General features: G+C 34.7%; 1 protein-coding gene across 1 annotated transcript in view; it reads right to left on the bottom strand.

The window, feature by feature from the left end:
- LOC128221138 (uncharacterized) overlaps positions 1 to 13,768 on the bottom strand; it is a 50,381-nt gene extending 36,613 nt beyond the window's left edge. Inside the window, exon 1 of the mRNA XM_052929592.1 lies at positions 13,649 to 13,768. The gene's annotated coding sequence lies outside the window, so the exon portion shown is untranslated. The remainder of the gene's footprint in view (positions 1 to 13,648) is intronic.
- Between the last annotated feature and the right edge of the window lie 9,395 nt (positions 13,769 to 23,163).

Here is a 23,163-nt window from a genome sequence, read left to right as displayed (position 1 = left end):
GACAAACCCACTTGACATATGACAAAAGAGACAATCCTTGTCCATGATATTATTAACACCATTCATAATAAATGGACAAACCCTCTAGACATATGACAAAAGAGACAATCCTAGCCCATGATCTTATTAACACCATTCATGACAAATGGTCAAAGCCGTAAGACATATGACAAAAGAGACAATCCTTGCCCTTGAATTTATTAACACTATTCATAATAAATGGACAAACCCACTAGACATATAACAAAAGAGACAATCCTAGTCCATGATCTTATTAACACCATTCATAATAAATGGACAAACCCAATAGACATATGACAAAAGAGACAATCCTTGCCCATGATCTTATTAACACCATTCATAATAAATGGACAAACCCACTTGACATATGACAAAAGAGACAATCCTAGTCCATGATCTTATTAACACCATTCATAATAAATGGACAAACCCTCTAGACATATTGCAAAAGAGACAATCCTTGCCCTTGAACTTCTTAACACCATTCATAATAAATGGACAGACCCTCTTGACATATGACAAAAGAGACAATCCTTGCCCATGATCTTATTAACACCATTCATAATAAATGGACAAACCCTCTAGACATATGACAAAAGAGACAATCCTTGCCCATGATCTTATAAACACCATTCATAATAAATGGACAAACCCACTTGACATATGACAAAAGAGAAAATCCTTGCCCTTGAACTCATTAACACCATTCATAATAATTGGACCAACCCACTTGACATATGACAAAAGAGACAATCCTTGCCCATGATCGTATTAACACCATTCATAATAAATGGACAAACCCACTTGACATATGACAAAAGAGACATTCCTAGTCCATGAACTTATTAACACCATTCATAAAAAATGGACAAACCCTCTAGACATATGACAAAAGAGACCATCCTAGTCAATGACATTATTAACACCATTCATAATAAATGGTCAAACCCACTTGACATATGACAAAAGAGACAATCCAAGTCCATGATCTTATTAACACCATTCATAATAAATGGACAAATCCACTTGACATATGACAAAAGAGACAATCCTTGCCCATGATCTTATTAACACCATTCATAATAAATGGACAAACCCACTAGACATATGACAATAGAGACAATCCTTGCCCATGATCTTTTTAACACCATTCATAATTAATAAATGGACAAACCCACTTGACATATGCCAATGAGACAATCCTTGCCCTTGAACTTATTAACACCATTCATAATAAATGGACAAACCCACTAGACATATGACAAAAGAGACAATCCTTGCCCATGATCTTATTAACACCATTCATAATAAATGGACAAACCCTCTAGACATATGACAAAAGAGACAATCCTTGCCCATGATCTTATTAACACCATTCATAATAAATGGACAAACCCACTAGACATATGACAAAAGAGAAAATCCTTGCCCTTGAACTTATTAACACCATTCATAATAAATGGACAAACCCACTTGACATATGACAAAAGAGACAATCCTTGCCCATGATCTTATTAACACCATTCATAATAAATGGACAAACTCACCTGACATATGACAAAAGGGACAATCCTTGCCCTTGAACTTATTAACACCATTCATAATAAATGGACAAACCCTCTAGACATATGACAAAAGAGACATTCCTAGTCCATGATCGTATCAACACCATTCATTATAAATGGATACACCCACTAGACATATGACAAAAGAGACAATCCTTGCCCATGATCTTATTAACACCATTCATAATAAATGGACAAACCCACTTGACATATGACAAAAGAGACAATCCTTGACCATGATCCTATTAACACCATTCATAATAAATGGACACACCCACTTGACATATGACAAAAGAGACAATCCTTGTCCTTAAACTTATTAACACCATTCATAATAAATAGACAAACCCACTTGACATATGACAAAAGAGACAATCCTTGCCCTTGAACTTATTAACACCATTCATAATAAATGGACAAACCCTCTAGACATATGACAAAAGAGACAATCCTAGTCTATGACATTATTAACACCATTCATAATAAATGGACAAACCCACTAGACATATTACAAAAGAGACAATCGTAGTCTATGACATTATTAACACCATTCATAATAAATGGACAAACCCTCTAGACATAAAACAAAAGAGACATTCCTAGTCCATGATCTTATTTACAACATTCTTAATAAATGGACAAATCCACCAGACATATTACAATAGAGACATTCCTAGTCTATGATCTTATTAACACCATTCATAATAAATGACCAACCCACTAGACATGTGACAAAAGAGACATTCCTAATCCGTTACCTTTTTAAAACTATGCATTATTAATTGACAAATCTACTAGACATATGGCAATAGAGACATCCCTAATCCATAATCTTATTAACAACATTCATAATAAATGGACAAAACCACCATTTGGCAATAGAGACATCCCTAGTCAATTATATTTTTTAAGTCTTATTTAGCGTTCACTATTTTTGCCATAATGATATTTAATGTCATAGCTACTCTAGTCAATGTGTGATGTGAGTTATTGTCATAATGATTTACTTTGTATATGTCATGCAAGTTGTGCACTCACTTATTTTTAATTATAAAGTTGTGCTGTTCTATGTTTCTTGTTTGTGTTTTTGTGTTCTATGGCTTTGGCGTTTGCCCATTACCACTAAACCGGGTTTATGTTTAAACTTTTTGCTACTGAGCATGTTTCTGTAGCTTTTTGCATATATATTGTTATCAGTAATTGTTTAAAATCACGCGAATAAAAAATAATCGTTCATTGTTGTTACTCAATTAAAATCAAAACGATGGGCTTATTGAAACTTGAAATACTCATTTATAATGTGTTATACCCATTTCTTTTCAAAAGTGTGGAGTGATACTCCATCACAATGGAAAACTTATCCGTAAATCTGGAAAATTTTCATACAGGTTCTGTTAAAAACACAGGAAGTAAACGTGCCACCTTAAAGGACTGTCAGTACATTTGACGTATAATGATGTCCGAGACTAAGAAATTTGATTGGGTACCTCCTGAAAAGTATTATTGAGGCAATTTTTTGACTCTTGATTTATTGTTTTTATTTGTGCCAGTGTCACGGACCTATTAAATTCCGTGTTTGTGCCATACCAAAGAAAACGCTGAAGATAATATGTCCAAAATAGTTTTTACTTTCTTTTGCTGTGTATTAACCTAGGATGAAAATTGTGTCCTGGTTTAGGATTCGAACCCACAACAACCGGAGCACTAGCATGGCCATCTAATAACAGGATTCAGACTCATGGTTTGGTCTTAAATGGTGTTTGAAAGCCATTTTGGGACACACTCAATTGAGCTTGTGTTGAGATTTGTGGGAAGTACCTAGTCAGTATTAACTATTATGTGATAATTTAAATAAAACTTAATAATAGTGATCAATATCGAACTGATGTTAAACATTAATGATGTGAACATAAATATAGGCAATAAATGTACAGTGATTGGAAGAAAAGTATTGTTTAATATAGCACTGGTGGTAAGATTCAACCCTGTTTTGGGTTTAAAGTACTAAATTATTAATAAGTAAGTAACTAACTAATGCTTCATTTCCCACCAAAAAATAAACAAGATCTTGAAATGTTATTTTTTTATTTTATTTCCTCCTCCTACGAACATATTCAATCATGGCGGTTCGTTAAAAAAGCAATAAAAAATAAAAGGCCTTACACTACTCGTCTATTTATTTCGTTGGAATGGTACTAGTTACTTGGAGATCGTGTATTTGGGGTATCAATGTGTTTAATTTGCATTCATGTAAAGTTCTGATATTTTGGGGGTATTTTCCATGAATACTACTGTTCACCGTAATGAAATTTAATGCATTACATACAAGTAAACACTTTATAGTATAATGAATGCTCCTCAAGCAAACTGATTTCGATTCAAGGACAAATCTCAGCTTTCATGTTTAATTTAAACAGCCGTTTGTCTGCATTTTCAATTGATGACACATCTGCCTATAAAGAGGCAGAGTCGTAAAAGAAAATCGATACTCGAAGATCTTGTATTTGCGGTATCAATGTGTTCAACGATAATTATATTAAAATAAAGGCCGGTTAGAATTGATCAATTTTTCTAGATTCTAGTTTTAGGGTTCACTGTAGTGAAATCCAATACATTACAAACAAAATAACCTGTAATGATTGCTCCACAAACTAATTTAATTTCATTCAAAGACATTTTTAACTCTAAACAGACGTTTCTATTCAATGAAACATCTGCCTATCAACAGCGTAGGCGTAGAATGACATCGATAATATTTATTATATTTAGCAATGTCTACAAGAAGTGTCGTCCAATTGATACAGCATGGATGTCATGAAAATACTTGATACATGGTTTCCAATCTTGTGGTGCAGGGTTGGGATCTTAATACAGTTATCCTTATTAATGATAAGATTCAATGAAACTAAAATGTCCCATTGTCAAGTATTTTACCTAGGATATCCATTTAGTTTATGATCTGTCAATAATATCGTTAACAAATATATATATGCATTGTGTACTGTTTAAATCTTGTAATAGAGGCGGTATATTAATAAATTTCGTTTCAGAAATATGTTTGAGAATGTTTTTTTTAAATGTTTGAACTATATCCAAAAACGCCCCTATATATGCACCTCTTACACGTTACAGCCATACAGGATAACATTTAATCGAATAAAATATCACCACATACGTTTATTTTACATTACAGTGTATTTAGTTTATTTAATAACATACATAACCATTTTGTGTTTCTTGCTTAATATATTCAACAATATACATATATCGATACATTTTACTTAATTCATAATTGTTTAAACGTTGGCTGTTTTTTATCCCAAGAAAAGGACCAAAACATAAAAAAAGTATTAAAGTTTCATATTTTATCTATTTTTAAGGTTCAATAATTTACAAGCATAAACATGAACATAAATCCTTTGCCAAATGTATATTTGGATGTAAAGCAAATTTTGGAAATATTTTTTTATCAGATTTTCACTCAAACAAACTATTTATATATCAAAATAATTAAGATTCGCCTGCAAGATTTGGCCGAAATCGAACGCCTTGTGACGACATACATTGTTAGGTTTGTAATTCTGTAGTTATTAAAGATAAACAATATTGCATGCTTGTATGTCCATGTTATACTGATCTTATAAAACAATGTTTAAAAATGTAACTGCATGTAACTTTCTGTGTAGCCAGTTCTACAATTATTGAAATCACATGACAATAATTCAAATGGTAATAATAAATTCTTTTTGAAGTAAATGTTAAATTCAACCTACATTTCATATAATTTCTAATTACCTTTTTTAATATGATGAACACTTTAGTAGTATACATATATTGTATTACAACATTTGAATATTACAAACAAAACAACAACATATATTCAGTGTATATGCTATTCGTTTCACAATTAAATCCAGTAATTAAACAATTAAACATTAACCCCGTTCAACGACACAGGGTCAACGCCAATAACATGGAACGCAAAACAATCACAAACCATAAACATGAACCAATTATCATTAGTATTTATAAGTCCAAATAATTTGCTTTTTATGTTCTGTTTAGTCGTATTAAAGGGCCACTAATTATTAAATATATAAAATGACGTTTTTCGTAATCTTAAGGGTAATACGTATGTAAATATGATGCCATGTAAATATGTATCTATGATAACTTAGGTTAAATGTTTTATATCATAAAATAAGCGATATAATTAAAGTTGTCAACATATGTTTCATCACGCTAAATAACTGGGATTCTTGGAAATACCGCATATGCAAGGTATCGCTTAAAGTATCATAATTAATCTGGGATCCCAGTGTAAATTGTTTTGTTATAGAAAAAAGGAAACTCATTCTTCTACTTCAATATTAAATGGACAATGGACAAATAACAAGCAATACATCACGCAATGTAATTACTTTTAACATTCTTAGCATGACCATTAAACAAGATATTGACAGACAAAACCTGAAATATGTCTGCGTGATAGATCACTGATTAAGTTAAGAGTAAGTCGTCGATTTGGCATGTAGATAATGATTGATGAAAAGTCCTTCCATTATTTGAATAAAAAACTTTAACTTTTCATTTAAACAATAAGAAAAACACGTGAATTAAGATACTAACTCATTCAATCATGAATCTCAGTTCTTAATGCAGCAAACTAAAAACAATGAATGTTCTTTAAGGCAAAGTCTTAAACAATATGTTTTTAAAACCAAAATTTCAGAAAAACTACTCAAGTCTCTGAACCTTGGTTCAAGAGCTGGGCCGTAAGTTGGCTTATTGCAAATTCATTTTTCAAATAGTCCAAGCCTTTGATACCAGAGGTCATATCTACAAACTGGTTCTAGTTATGTTTATTAAATAATAAAGTAAAAAATTGATTATATTTAAAATGTGAATGTCACAATAATTATTTATATTATTATTGATATAAGTTGCCTCTGATAAGATTTCCAAAGCAGACAAATAAGATGAATATGAATAAACATGCAAATACAATGCAATAAGCATCCAATATCAGTTTGTAAAAAAATGACCTCTAAAAGGTCAGTTAATAATTATACTTTTAAATTAATTATATGCTCCTTGAAAGTATATACATGTAGATTTGATTCATTGTTTTTCTAATTCAATATGAATTAGTATGAAAAGCGGGAAAATACGAACATGCCTCGCGTCTTCATAAACATAGTTAATATTGCGGATCTGGAGTTTTTACCAAAACATAGCTGGTTCGGTCTCCATTATGCGCGGTTCTTGGGCTTTTTATAAATGTTGATCTTCACTTCCAGAAGCAGCAATACAATTAGTTTTGATGCTTATAATAATAGAACGGTTTCTTTGTGGGACCTAAATAAGGTTGCTTCTCGTAAAGCTAGTATGTTTCAATACTGACAAAAAGGAGCTCCGTTAAGGTGTTGACCGATTATCTAGTCTTATATGGCACTTCCACACGGGGTCCACATTTTGTTATGCGACATAAAGCAAGTCTATTATAGTACTAACACATGGGGAACCTCTTAGCGTGTTGGCCGTAGAGTTAGTCTGTTATAGCACTAACACATAGGGAACCTCTTAGCTTGTTGGCTTTAGAGTTAGCATGTTATAGCACTAAGACATGGGGAACCTCTTAGCGTGTTGGCCGTAGAGTTAGTCTGTTATAGCACTAACACATAGGGAACATCTGAGCTTGTTGGCCGTAGAGTTAGTATGTTAAAGCACTAAGACATAGGGAACCTCTTAGCTTGTTGGCCGTAGAGTTAGTATGTTATAGCACTAAGACATGGGGAACCTCTTTGCTTGTTGGCGGTAGAGTTAGTATGTTGAAACACTAACACATGGGACACCTGTTAGATTGTTGGTCGTAGAGTTGGTATGTTATAGCACTAAGCCATGGGGAACCTCTAAGCTTGTTGGCCGTAGAGTTAGTATGTTGAAGCACTAACACATAGGGAACCTCTTAGCTTGATGGCCGTAGAGTTAGTATGTTATAGCACTAAGACCTGGGGAACCTCTTAGCTTGTTGGCAGTAGAGTTAGTATGTTGAAGCACTAACACATAGCACACATGTTAAATTGTTGGTCGTATAGTAGGTCTGTTATAGCACTTACACACGGGACGTCGGTTAGCTTGTCGGCCGTATTTAGTCTGTTAGAACACTAACATTCGAGGCGCCGGTTAGCTTATTGGCCTTAAATAAACACGATGCGCCCGTTGGCCTTAGAGTTAGTCTGTAAAAACACCAACACACGGGGCGCACGTTAGCTTGTTGGCCTAAGATTTAGTCTGTTGTAACTAACAATAGAGTCGCACATAAGGTTATTGGCCGTAAAGCTAGTCCATAATAGCACTAACACAATGGGCGCCCGTTAATTTGTAGATCGTAAAGCTAGTATGTTATAGCACTAACACATGGGGCATGTTGGCCAAGGAGTTAGTCTGTTGTAACACTTAGTCACGGGGCGCAATGAGCTTGTTGGCCGTAAAGTTAGTATGTTGTAGCACTAACACTCGATACACACATTAAGTTGTAGGCCGCCGTAAAGTTAGTATGTTATTGCACTAACACATGACCCCCTTTATCCGTAGTTCTCCTTTATAGACAATCAACTGTCTTGACAGAAGAACACGGATTCGCCACTAACTGAATATGCATTATGCTGTGTTTATTAAACGTTTAATGCTTTCTTAAGAAACATACGTACACTGTTTACAAAGGCACACGGAAATCGTCCTGTTATCATAAGCATTAAACTAGTTGTATGGCTTTACATATGCATTTGCAAAATTTATTTAGACTAAAGTATTGCGCATGCATATTTATTTAAAATGATTAACTGCAACTTGATCGCAACTATTTAAAAATAGTAACACAATGAATTTCAAAACATACAAACAATAGATATTGGGTTCCCTCCTTGTTACAATTATAGTTCGCCCAGCACACGCGGAAATGTTGATTAATGGTTCAAAGTTATTGATAAATATATTTCAAAGACACATTACATAGTATACTCGTTGAAAAACCGGAACTTATTGTTTGCCGTTCATACCATGTTGTAAAAAATCAACGATATCACACCAAATATAGACATTAACAAGCTAAAGATAACTGAGTTCAATAGTCAAACATATTTTGTCCTTCAGCATGAGATATTTACGCATTTTTTACATTTATTCATATTGTTTTTGTTTTTGTTTTTTATGTTTCATGGATATTAATTATGCACTGTACAATAATTTCTTGTCCGAAAGATTAATCGAGGTAAAGTTAAAGATGACAGTATGTTTTTTGTCACGTTAAGTAGCTTGAATTCCTAGAGATACTGAAGATATTTACGTATCGCTTATACTGGTATAATTACAAGTCAATCTAAGATTCCAGTTTTTGTTGTATGTTTCAGTAAATATGAAATAAACTCGGTCAGCTCCTGTAGCTTTAACCAAATTATACAATTCATAATACTCTTCTGAATTATTAATGACGCACTATAGATACAAGGACATGCCTAGTCCACCATCTTATTATAACATTCAAAATCAATGGACTTATAAATACACCAGGCAATATACTTGCAATTTAAACATACTGTTTTAAATCGCCATAAGTAATTCATAGAAAACAAACTAAGAAATACATGGTAAATTTTCTAATTAGAAGTACAAACATTTGCAAAATAATAAAAAAAAACACTATACTATGGAACATGCGCTTTATCATTCATATTATATAATATGTATGAACTGTAAGGCAGATTTATGCATTACTCATTTTAATTAAAGAGCATATTTAAAAATGTGGTATATACATGCATATATTTGAAGTAAGTTGAACTTATTTCAAACAACTATTACATGTAAAACAAATAGTACAACTTATAAAGGTTATGTCTCGTCTAAAATTATATCAATATATCCAGAAGAAAGCACCTGGAAATTATGCTGATGATTATAATGATTATAATGATTATAATGATGATGATGATGATCTGTCTGAATAATTAAAACAACTGATATTGACGCAATCTCAAATTCGATCGACCTACACCCAACCATAACGGTTAGAACGTTATTTCACTACATTACACTATGCGTACAGCGTTCAAATCAGTCGGGCGAGGTTGTGACACATTCGTCTATGGTCAACTGTATTACATGCGTACAGCGTTCAAATCAGTCGGGCGAGGTTGTGACACATTCGTATATGGTCAACTGTATTACACGCATACAGCGTTCAAATCAGTCGGGCGAGGTTGTGACACATTCGTATATGGTCAACTGTATTATATGCGTACAGCGTTCAAATCAGTCGGGCGAGATTGTGACACATTCGTATATGGTCAACTGTAGGGATTGAAAATCGGACCAAAGTCATAATTGATCATCGAAAATAACGGACGAGCCATTTCGATTAATCATCGATTATATAATCGGAACGGAACAAGTGAATGTATTACAAATATATCCAAAACTATATTGGTTTGTACATACATGTCTTTAAATGAATAGACATATTACAATCAGTTATGTTTTAAATGCTGTTTTGTTATACATTCCAGGTTACAATTGATAATTTATTAAAATGATTTTAGGAGATAACTTAATTCTAAATTGAGAATAAACACTTGATTTTTCCACACTACAAGTATATACCAGACAGTAGTTTTATATTTATTAAAAAGATCAAACATAAACTGATGAATTATGTTTTATCAGCATTTTCATCACTTTAAAACAGATATTAAATAATTTGGAACAAATATGTAGTACAAAATCTATTTACATGTAGTATTTTAAAAATGTTCCAATATTTTACATGAAATACTTATCAATTAACATGATATCATGTTGAAATGAATTTATATATTTCTAGCAAGATATAACATTGGGAAATGCTGAATAAATAATCATTTTTACTTGATAAAAAATATATTTGATATTACAATGAAGATGATTTTTTACTTTAAAAAGGCCATTTCAGAATCTGAGTCTGAAATTAGCAAAAGTGTGCATGCCAGATCAATAAAAACAATGCTACAAGATACAAGAATATATAATTAAATATAACATGTTACATTATCTGTTTAGCTCAATGATCCATTTTTACATGAAGAAAAATAGAATGACAAGAACCACTTTCACGATTTTATGCGAAAACGTTTTAAAGAAATTCAGTACATACACAACACGGTTACTTCCCTTTGCCGTACATTAGCGATTATCGATTATGGAATAATGATATCGATTATCGCCGACCTCGGACACAAATAATCGACTTTCGACAATACTCGATCATCGTTTTATCCCTAGTCAACTGTATTACACGCATACAGCGTTCAAATCAGTCGGGCGAGGTTGTGACACATTCGTATATGGTCAACTGTATTATATGCCCACATCGTTCAAATTAGTCGATGAGGTTGTGACACATTCGTAAATAGTCAACTGTATTATATGCCTACAGCTTTCAAATCAGTCGGGCGAGGTTGTGACACATTCGTAAATAGTCAAATGTATTATATGCGTACAGCGTTCAAATCAGTCGGGCGAGGTTGTGACACATTCGTATATGCTCAACTTTATTACATGCATACAGCGTTCAAATCAGTCGGGCGAGGTTGTGACACATTCGTATATAGTCAACTGTATTATATGCGTACAGCGTTCAAATCAGTCGGGCGAGATTGTGAAACATTCGTATATGGTCAACTTTATTACATGCGTACAGCGTTCAAATCATTCAGGCGAGGTTGTGACACATTCGTATATGCTCTACTTTATTACATGCGTACAGCGTTTAAATCAGTCAGGCGAGGTTGTGTCACACTCGTAAATAGTCAACTGTATTATATGCCTACAGCTTTCAAATCAGTCGGGCGAGGTTGTGACACATTCGTAAATAGTCAACTGTATTATATGAGTACAGAGTTCAAATCAGTCGGGCGAGGTTGTGACACATTCGTATATGCTCAACTTTATTACATGCATACAGCGTTCAAATCAGTCGGGCGAGGTTGTGACACATTCGTATATAGTCAACTGTATTATATGCGTACAGCGTTCAAATCAGTCGTGCGAGATTGTGAAATATTCGTATATGGTCAACTTTATTACATGCGTACAGCGTTCAAATCAGTCAGGCGAGGTTGTGACACATTCGTATATGCTCTACTTTATTACATGCGTACAGCGTTCATATCAGTCAGGCGAGGTTGTGACACATTCGTATATGCTCAACTTTATTACATGCATACAGCGTTCAAATCAGTCGGGCGAGGTTGTGACACATTCGTAAATAGTCAACTGTATTATATGCGTACAGCGTTCAAATCAGTCGTGCGAGGTTGTGACACATTCGTAAATAGTCAACTGTATTATATGCGTACAGCGTTCAAATCAGTCGGGCGAGATTGTGACACATTCGTAAATAGTCAACTGTATTATATGCGTACAGCGTTCAAATCAGTCGGGCGAGGTTGTGACACATTCGTAAATAGTCAACTGTATTATATGCGTACAGCGTTCAAATCAGTCGGGCGAGGTTGTGACACATTCGTAAATAGTCAACTGTATTATATGCGTACAGCGTTCAAATCAGTCGGGCGAAGTTGTAACACATTCGTAAATATTCAACTGTATTATATGCGTACAGCGTTCAAATCAGTCGTGCGAGGTTGTGACACATTCATATATAGTCAACTGTATTATATGCGTACAGCGTGCAAATCAGTCGTGCGAGGTTGTGACACATTCGTAAATAGTCAACTGTATTATATGCATACAACGTTCAAATCAGTCGTGCGAGGTTGTGACACATTCGTAAAAAGTCAACTGTATTATATGCGTACAGCGTTCAAATCAGTCGGGCGAGGTTATGACACACTCGTAAATAGTCAACTGTATTATATGCGTACAGCTTTCAAATCAGTCGGGCGAGGTTGTGACACACTCGTAAATAGTCAACTGTATTATATGCATACAGCTTTCAAATCAGTCAGGCGAGGTTTTGACACACTCGTAAATAGTCAACTGTACTATATGCATACAGCTTTCAAATCAGTCAGGCGAGGTTGTGACACACTCGTAAATAGTCAACTGTATTATATGCGTACAGCGTTCAAATCAGTCGTGCGAGGTTGTGACACATTCGTATAAAGTCAACTGTATTATATGCGTACAGCGTTCAAATCAGTCGGGCGAGGTTGTAATACATTCGTAAATAGTCAACTGTATTATATGCGTACAGCGTTCAAATCAGTCGAGCAGGTTGTGACACACTCGCAAATAGTCAACTGTATTATATGCGTACAGCGTTCAAATCAGTCGGGCGAGGTTGTGATACATTCGTATATGCTCAACTCTATTATATGCGTACAGCTTTCAAATCAGTCGGGCGAGGTTGTGACACATTCGTATATGCTCAACTTTATTACATGCGTACAGCGTTCAAATCAGTCGGGGGAGGTTGTGACACACTCGAAAATAGTCAACTGTATTATATGCGTACAGCGTTCAAATCAGTCGTGCGAGGTTGTGACACACTCGTAAATAGTCAACTGTATTATATGCGTACAGCGTTCAAATCAGTCGGGCGAGGTTGTGACACACTTGTAAATAGTCGACTGTATTATATGCGTACAGCGTTCAAATCAGTCGTGCGAGGTTGTGACACACTCGTAAATAGTCAACTGTATTATATGCGTAGAGCGTTCAAATCAGTCGTGCGAGGTTGTTACACACTCGTAAATAGTCAACTGTATTATATGCGTACAGCTTTCAAATAAGAGTTCATTAAACGAACTCGACTCTCAAACTTAGCAGATATTCTAGATTGAACCTTTTATTGCACATACTAAGCTAGCACGTTACAGAACCTTAATTCATCTAAAGTTTAATAAATGCATTGAAGCACTGTAAGCTCTTTATTTTAACATACCTTCAACAGTCCATATTAAAAGAAAATATATTAAACGTTATAACATTTGTATCATAATTAATTAATAAACAGCCATAAACAAATCTAGGAGTTATTTTCAATAAAACATAATACTCACTTTTTATCAATTTCACTTTTAGTCGATTACTACAGACTATAATTTACGTGCTGAGAATCTTGTTCCCAATCCTTTATTTTCTTTTATTTTAGGCGCACCGTTAATGTTTTCATAGCAAAGTAACTGAAGTTTTAATGCGTAATAGTTTGCATTTTTTTGGGGCGTGACATGGAATAATGTGTTTATTTCTCCCTTATCTGTAATGTGCAAGTTGAGTCATGTATCAGGTTGGCCCGAAAGCTTAACGAGACTCGCTGAGTCATCTGCCTCGTGTTCAATTTACAAACAAAAAATTATAATAAAAGTCGAATGTATAGATATAATGCAAGAAACATCCCTTTATAGTATACAAAAGATTGACTTCTAAAACGTCAGTACAATCTTATACTTCTTAATTATTTATGTCCCTACAGGGAGTCTATCCTTCTATATAAGATGTTATGTATTTCTTTTTCGATTCCGATTTGTATGATCATTCGAAAATAATTGTGCATGCCTAGTTGAAAAACAGTGTTATTTTATACGGATTGTTAGTCTTCACAAATTCACCGCTTGTTCTGAAGAGGTCGTCGGCTTTATGTTACTCTAATAATAATATTAATAATGATAATAATGATAATAATAATAATAATAATAATAATAATAATAATATAATAATAATAATAATAATAATAATAATAATAATATAAATAATAATAATAATGATAAAATATAATGATATTATTTATTATACTTCTACTACTACTACTACTGCTACTGCTACTGCTACTGTGCTACTGTCGATGTGTTAAAGTCAACGCTTATAAATAATTTGGTACCGGGTCGGAAATTCCGACGAAGAATATACTTTTCTTAACTGTTATGATGTATATATATATTATGTATTAAAATGTCATTTAGTTTAAACACATTCCTTGCAACAGATTAAAGCTGCAATCTAGCAGATTGAAATTTGATTTCTTTCCATCCCATGATTAGCTATTTTGACGTGAATGCATATAACATATCTCAATTTCTTGGAAAACTGCAAATAAAACACATTGTTCAATAGCGATAGAAAGGCTTTTAGCTAGAAAACATCAATTTCGAATAGAAGTATGAAAAACCGCACTCACCTCTTTTGTCACAAATGAAAAGGTAAAAAGAGGTTGATATCCTTTTTATCAAACACGGCCTGATATTTGTGTCATGAAAGTGCAGTGATATGAAGTTAAGAGTAAATTATTGATAAGCATTTATAATGTTTATAATTAACATAAGGCCTATATGTATTAGAACTATATATTTATATATCATTACTTAATCAACGAATGTAATGCGTATCATGAAAATTAAGTTCCTGTGCATACCAAACCATTTGAGATGTTTGAAATAAACCTTGATTATTAAAACTACTAAGAACGAAACAAACTAGAGATATAGGGGAAGTTCCTGTATGTCGATTTTCGGTTGACCTGTCCACACAATGGTTAGCGTCTATTTTTTATGTCTTCACACAAAAAAGTAACGATTTATCTTCTACTAATGTATGTCATTACATGCTGTGAGCTTCATTTTGTCTGCATGTAACATGTATATATCATGAGCGGCTACAGGATTTCACGTTAGAGGAGGCGCAGTTGCGCAGATTTGAGCTTGCGTCTTATAATACGGGAAAACATTCACGCAATTAGAAAATATTTAAAGAAAAATGTCAATAATGGGCGATTTAGTTGATACCAATCTAGCTTCAGTTTTGGTTTCCTGGGTTTCGGCGGTTTGGAAACCTGTTTCGAAATTTCTGCTTGAAGTAACACATGCAAGGTTTTGTGTACAGTTTCAACAACAGTTGGAGCTTCTGCATTACTACTGAATTTCTTCAAAACAATGAATATAATTATGATATGATTAAGGGTTTGAATATGTTTTTGCGCCGGCTGTTTAAGATTGACACATTCATCACCCGTGGGTAAACACAAATAAATTCCATCGTTGAAGCATTCAGCATCGACCAATGAAATGGCTGCTTACAAAACCGAATGTTCATCAAATGAAAGTCGTGAAATTCACACAGAGAACAGTGGCTATGCCCAAAATACAGAAAATCATACAAAACGTGTTTTATATTTTACAAACGTATAAGGGAAAATAAATCATATTGAAATATAGATATATTAAGTAGCATCCAGTGCTCTTATTGAATATAAAACCATGAAAAAAAGATTTATGTTAAATCCATGAATCTTTTTTTTTATTTTGTTAGTTAAATTTCATTTTTAGATTTTAAAGTTAAATTAATTTCTTTACATAATTCCTTTGATTTTTTTAAATAAATCTTTTATATATTAAATTTCACACCACGAGGAATTAAAATTAATTTAATACTTGTGCCAACATAAGGAAACACTTCGAAAGACTAATTGACAATCAGTTATCAAGATTGATGGGACTTCTACAACGAAGCAAACAATCAGTGTGCTAACTAATGTTTAATTGAATCACTACGCTGACAAACTTCGAGCAAGCAAAAAACGCTGAAGTATCCTGGCCAATGAAACTAATACACATTCAGATATATGTAAGTATGCATGTAGGAAATGAATTACAGGATGTATATAGTTAAAGTTATTAAAATTCCCGTGAGTACATAGATACATGAAATAACCAAGTAAAACTGTTAGAAAAAGGTGAATAGTTTTACTTGAATATGTGTATGAAACCATACTTTGATATAAACAGTCGGGCTTGTACTTTTGGCGTTCTAGTTCATTGAGATATTCAACGTTTGTGTATAGAAATGTGGACTAGTGCTTGTCAAAAGGATTGCGAAGACTGCTATTGTTGCATATACGAGCGTAGAAACGTTATTAAACGTTATAACTAAAGTTCAACTTGCCAATGATTGAGCTATGCTTGTAAATTATGCCAACACCAACCATGGTATGAAACAATGTATATCGCAACAATTTGGGATAACACATAGGAATGTAGAATATTACCACGACAACCAACAAAACCATCAACGACACCGATCTCATAACCACAGCAACATCTATAACAAGAACACCACAGCCACCACCAACAACACCACGAACACAATAACCAATCAACAACACCATTATTACCACCAACACCAACTCAACCACCAACACAATCATTAACTAGTGTAAATTATCCATGTTGTTTTTAACCATATCAGTAATTCAATTCATCGGGATCGATCTACATTTATTTGACATAACGAAAATTATAAGCGTTTTCTGAATAACACATTTCCTAAATAAAATTGAACATCACAATGTAAGTTGATAGTATTCAACCAAATCTATGATTCTCATTTACAACTTGTAAATGCGTCATATTTTTTAAAAAAAACGACAGAAAATCGCTGACATTCATCAAAGTATTCAATAAGCAATTAGTAACACAATTTAATAACATATATGAATATGCTTCTGTTTCAATAGTATCAGCTTTATCAAATCAGAAATATATTTTATTCTCACTTTTGCAATATTTTTTAATTAATTTATGTAGTACAGAACGTCCATTTCCTGCGTAGATTACTTTAAACGTGTGCCTGACTCTGTTTGCGTTAAATCAAGCCGCTGACTACATCTGCGCAATACAGTTCAACGGTGACATGTCGACCACTGTGAACTGACGTGATCAGAACACTTTTAAATGCAGACTCGTATGTTCGTTATCAGATTAATATGCTCAGACACGATAGATCACCGTTTTTGTAATGAACGGTTTGTGAAGTACCAGGCACTTGATACATTTCATTTGCATACATTGACCAATGCATTGTTTAATGCGACGCCTTCAACTCATATTACTGCATGAGTGTTCGGAATGAATTTTTTGTTTAAAATTGTGCGGTATTATGCTTGTCATCTGTCAGCGAAGACAAGTTGATCAAACTGCATGTAAGCTTCTTGAAAAACTTGCGCTTAATTAGACATATAATATATTGGCATATTTAGGCGATTTTACGCGCCTAAACGGTTTGTGTAATAACCCACAAGCAATGCCTCTAACACGCCACTCGGCAAATGCGTAAATGTATCAAATAATGAAACTGTTTTAACACTTTACGTATCAGGCTAATAAAGAATATCTTAAATACTGAAATTAATTTACGAACATCTTAAAATAATTCCACTCTAAATGGACGAAATTTAATATCGAACAGTAACTAACTATACAAGTTGAGCTCTTTTCCCTTCTTTTAGAATGATTTATTACAAAAACTAGTCCGTATATTTGAATAAATACACAATAAATATACAATCAAAGTAACGTTTGCAATTCATTTTATGTTCACACTAGTTAATTTTTTTTTGAAAAATCCTTAAAATTTATATAAATATTTGGACATTAAAAACAGAACAACAAACTCAACACCAACACATCCAACAACGCGACTAACACATCCACAAGTAACATATACTGCCACAATGAACAACACAACAACCAATGACAAACGGCTACAATACCACCACTACCACTATCACCAATAATACCATTAACACTACTATCAACACCATCCACGGCCAACACCTACAATGGCCAACACCTACAATGCCAACACCTACACTGCCAACACCACCACAAGTAACCCACTACCACTAACATCAGCAAAACCAATCCCACCATTTTCATAAATAACATCTCATAAACACCAATACCAGAACTATCATCTTCACTAATTCCTCCACATTAACACACATCCCGATCAACAGCATAACGATCAGCAACATCATTTCTAACATGAATCACCAACACGGCCAACAACTTCATTAGCAATATCACTACTAATACCATCATCATTATACCACCATCTCTCACCACCGCCTTAATATCATCCACCATCACGACAAACAACAACAATACTAACAAAGACACTACCACCATCACCTATACTACAAACATCTCTGTCATCTACATCCACCTCGACGAACACAACAACCTTTCGTAGCAACCGACATCGTGCCCAACAACACCACTACTCAGCATCACCAATGCCTCAACCATCTTGTGATAAAAATGATTATTGATTATCGTTAAAATAATGAATGTATTAGAATAAATGTGTTAAATGCTACAATACAAAGTGTCCGATATGTCACCAGTCGTTTAAAGCCATTATATTTGATGAAATGAAGCTACTTTCGAAATTCAAATAAAATGATTATTTTAGTATAACTCTATTCTTTTTTTGTATTTTAAAGATTGATTGGAAAGAAATGGCGTAAAAGCGTACAGAACAAAAAGAAGAATTTAAAAACAACTTTATGTAAATGTGTACCTGTTTTGTTATTATGCAAATGTATTTCATTAAACTAGTTGCACAATCATGTCACGTTCTAAAAGAAGTGTTTGTAATATGACGACTGCATTTGAATACTAATTTAAACTATTTTTTTGCAAATGTTCAGAGGAATATGTTCCTGATTATTTTTATATTTTGCGTCGTAACAAGTATTTTTATTATGTAACAATTTACACTCTTAAAGTATTGTATTTGTTTCATTCATTTTGGCCATTCAAAGAGAGGTAGTTCATGTTTTAATGAGCAAATATTGTTTTTAAATTATTTCTAATTGGTATCAATATTCTGTAACATTTAAAATCAGCGTAGATCTGAATGATTTCATGTTGGATTCATAATTGTATAACTTTTGATGAAAGTGTTTTTGTTATATATGGTCAAGATTTGTTTCATATGGCTGCCACTGCACATATTGCTTTTACAGTGCGTATATGAAAAACTACAGAAGTCTAATAGTCGACAGTTTTAAAATATCACCATCTTGCCATGTTCATCTGGCGGAAACAAATAATGGCATTTATATATAGCTTACTAACAATCATATTGACATATTGCATTTGAACCGTCATTTTGACGACCTCGTATTAACGAAAAATCATTCTCGATTACGTTAAATGTTTAGCAGTCATTAAATATTTACGACAACGAAAACGCTTTCTCAACTTATAAATTGGATTTCTACGGCATACCATCTACCAGTACATGGCAACGGACTTTAAAGTTATACCTGATACTCTTTCACACATCGACTTACCATTTGGTAGTACATGGCAACATATTTTGGTGTAATACCTGATACACTTTAGCACATCGGCATACCATCTGGTAGTACATAGAAACATACTCTAGTGTAGTATCTGGTATTTTATAGCACATCGGCATACCATCTGGTAGTACATGGCAACAGACTGTAGTGTAATACCTTAAACACGGCATACCATCTACCACACAACATGGCCACAGTTAATAGTGTAACACACATATCGATACTCTGTAGCACATCGCCATACCATCCACCACAACATGGCCAAAGTTTGTAGTGTAACACTCATATCGATACTCTATAGCACATCGGCATCCCATCTACCACAACATGACCACAGTTTGTAGTGTAACACTCATATCAATACTCTATAGCACATCGGCATACCGTTAACCACAACATGGCCAGAGTTTGTAGTGTAACACTCATATCAATACTCTATAGCACATCGGCATACCGTCAACCACAACATGGCAACAGTTTGTAGTGTAACACTCATATCGATACTCTATAGCACATCGGCATACCGTCAACCACAACATGGCCAAAGTTTGTAGTGTAACACACATATCGATACTCTATAGCACAGCGGCATACCGTCAACCACAACGTGGCCACAGTTTGTAGTGTAACACTCATATCGATACTCTATAGCACATCGGCATGCCATCTACCACAACATGGCCAAAGTTTGTAGTGTAACACTCATATCGATACTCTATAGCACATCGGCATACCGTCAACCACAACATGGCCAGAGTTTGTAGTGTTACACTCATATCGATACTCTATAGCACATCGGGATACCATCTACCACAACATGACCACAGTTTGTAGTGTAACACTCATATCGATACTCTAAAGCACATCGGCATACTATCTACCACAACATGGCCAGTGTTTGTAGTCTAACACTCATATTAATACTCTTTAGCACATCGGCATACCGTCAACCAATACATGGCCAGAGTTTGCAGTGTAACACTCATATCGATACTCTATAGCTCATCGGCATACAATCCCCCACAACATGGCCACATTTTGTAGTGTAACACTCATATCGATACTCTATAGCAAATCGGCATACCGTCACCCACAACATGGCCAAAGTTTGTAGTGAAACACACATATCGATACTCTTTAGCTCATCGGCATACAATCCCCCACAACATGGCCACATTTTGTAGTGTAACACTCATATCGATACTCTATAGCACATCGGCATACCGTCAACCACAACATGGCCAAAGTTTGTGGTGTAACACACATATCGATACTCTATAGCACATCGTCATACGGTCAACCACAACATGGCCAAAGTTTGTAGTGTAACACTCATATCGATACTCTATAGCACATCGGCATACCGTCAACCACAACATGGCCAAAGTTTGTAGTGTAACACACATATCGATACTCTAAAGCACATCGTCATACGGTCAACCACAACATGGCCACAGTTTGTAGTGTAACACTCATATCGATACTCTAAAGCACATCGGCATACTATCTACCACAACATGGCCAAAGTTTGTAGTGTAACACTCATATCGATACTCTAAAGCACATCGGCATACTATCTACCACAACATGGCCAAAGTTTGTAGTGTAACACTCATATCGATACTCTAAAGCACATCAGCATACCATCTACCACAACATGACAACAGTTTGTAGTGTAACACTCATATCGATACTCTATAGCACATCGGCATACCGTCAACCACAACATGGCCACAGTTTGGAGTGTAACACTCATATCGATACTCTAAAGCACATCGGCATACCATCTACCACAACATGGCCAAAGTTTGTAGTGTAACACTCATATCGATACTCTATAGCACATCGGCATACCATTAACAACAACATGGCCAGAGTTTGTAGTGTAACACTCATATCAATACTCTATAGCACATCGGCATACCGTCAACCACAACGTGGCCACAGTTTGTATTGTAACACTCATACGGAGACTCTATAACTCATCGGCATAAAATCCCCCACAGCATGGCAACAGTTTGTAGTGTAACACTCATATCGATACTCTATAGCACATCGGCATACCGTCAACCACAACATGGTCAGAGTTTGTAGTGTTACACTCATATCGATACTCTATAGCACATCGGGATACCATCTACCACAACATGACCACAGTTTGTACTGTAACACTCATATCGATACTCTAAAGCACATCGGCATACTATCTACCACAACATGGCCAGTGTTTGTAGTGTAACACTCATATTAATACTCTTTAGCACATCGGCATACCGTCAACCACTACATGGCCAGAGTTTGTAGTGTAACACTCATATCGATACTCTTTAGCTCATCGGCATACAATCCCCCACAACATGGCCACATTTTGTAGTGTAACACTCATATCGATACTCTATAGCAAATTGGAATACCGTCACCAACAACATGGCCAAAGTTTGTAGTGAAACACACATATCGATACTCTTTAGCTCATCGGCATACAATCCCCCACAACATGGCCACATTTTGTAGTGTAACACTCATATCGATACTCTATAGCACATCGGCATACCGTCAACCACAACATGGCCAAAGTTTGTGGTGTAACACACATATCGATACTCTATAGCACATCGTCATACGGTCAACCACAACATGGCCAAAGTTTGTAGTGTAACACTCATATCGATACTCTATAGCACATCGGCATACCGTCAACCACAACATGGCCAAAGTTTGTAGTGTAACACACATATCGATACTCTAAAGCACATCGTCATACGGTCAACCACAACATGGCCAAAGTTTGTAGTGTAACACTCATATCGATACTCTAAAGCACATCGGCACACTATCTACCACAACATGGCCAAAGTTTGTAGTGTAACATTCATATCGATACTCTAAAGCACATCGGCATACTATCTACCACAACATGGCCAAAGTTTGTAGTGTAACACTCATATCGATACTCTAAAGCACATCAGCATACCATCTACCACAACATGACAACAGTTTGTAGTGTAACACTCATATCGATACTCTATAGCACATCGGCATACCGTCAACCACAACATGGCCACAGTTTGGAGTGTAACACTCATATCGATACTCTAAAGCACATCGGCATACCATCTACCACAACATGGCCAAAGTTTGTAGTGTAACACTCATATCGATACTCTATAGCACATCGGCATACCATTAACAACAACATGGCCAGAGTTTGTAGTGTAACACTCATATCAATACTCTATAGCACATCGGCATTTGGTCAACCACTATAAGGTCACAGTTTGTATTGTAACACTCATACGGAGACTCTATAACTCATCGGCATAAAATCCCCCACAGCATGGCAACAGTTTGTAGTGTAACACTCATATCGATACTCTATAGCACATCGGCATACCGTCAACCACAACATGGCCAAAGTTTGAAGTGTAACAC

This window comes from Mya arenaria, chromosome 16, assembly GCF_026914265.1.
Source record: "Mya arenaria isolate MELC-2E11 chromosome 16, ASM2691426v1".
NCBI lineage: Eukaryota > Metazoa > Mollusca > Bivalvia > Myida > Myidae > Mya > Mya arenaria.
This window is presented reverse-complemented; position numbering and strand designations above follow the sequence as displayed.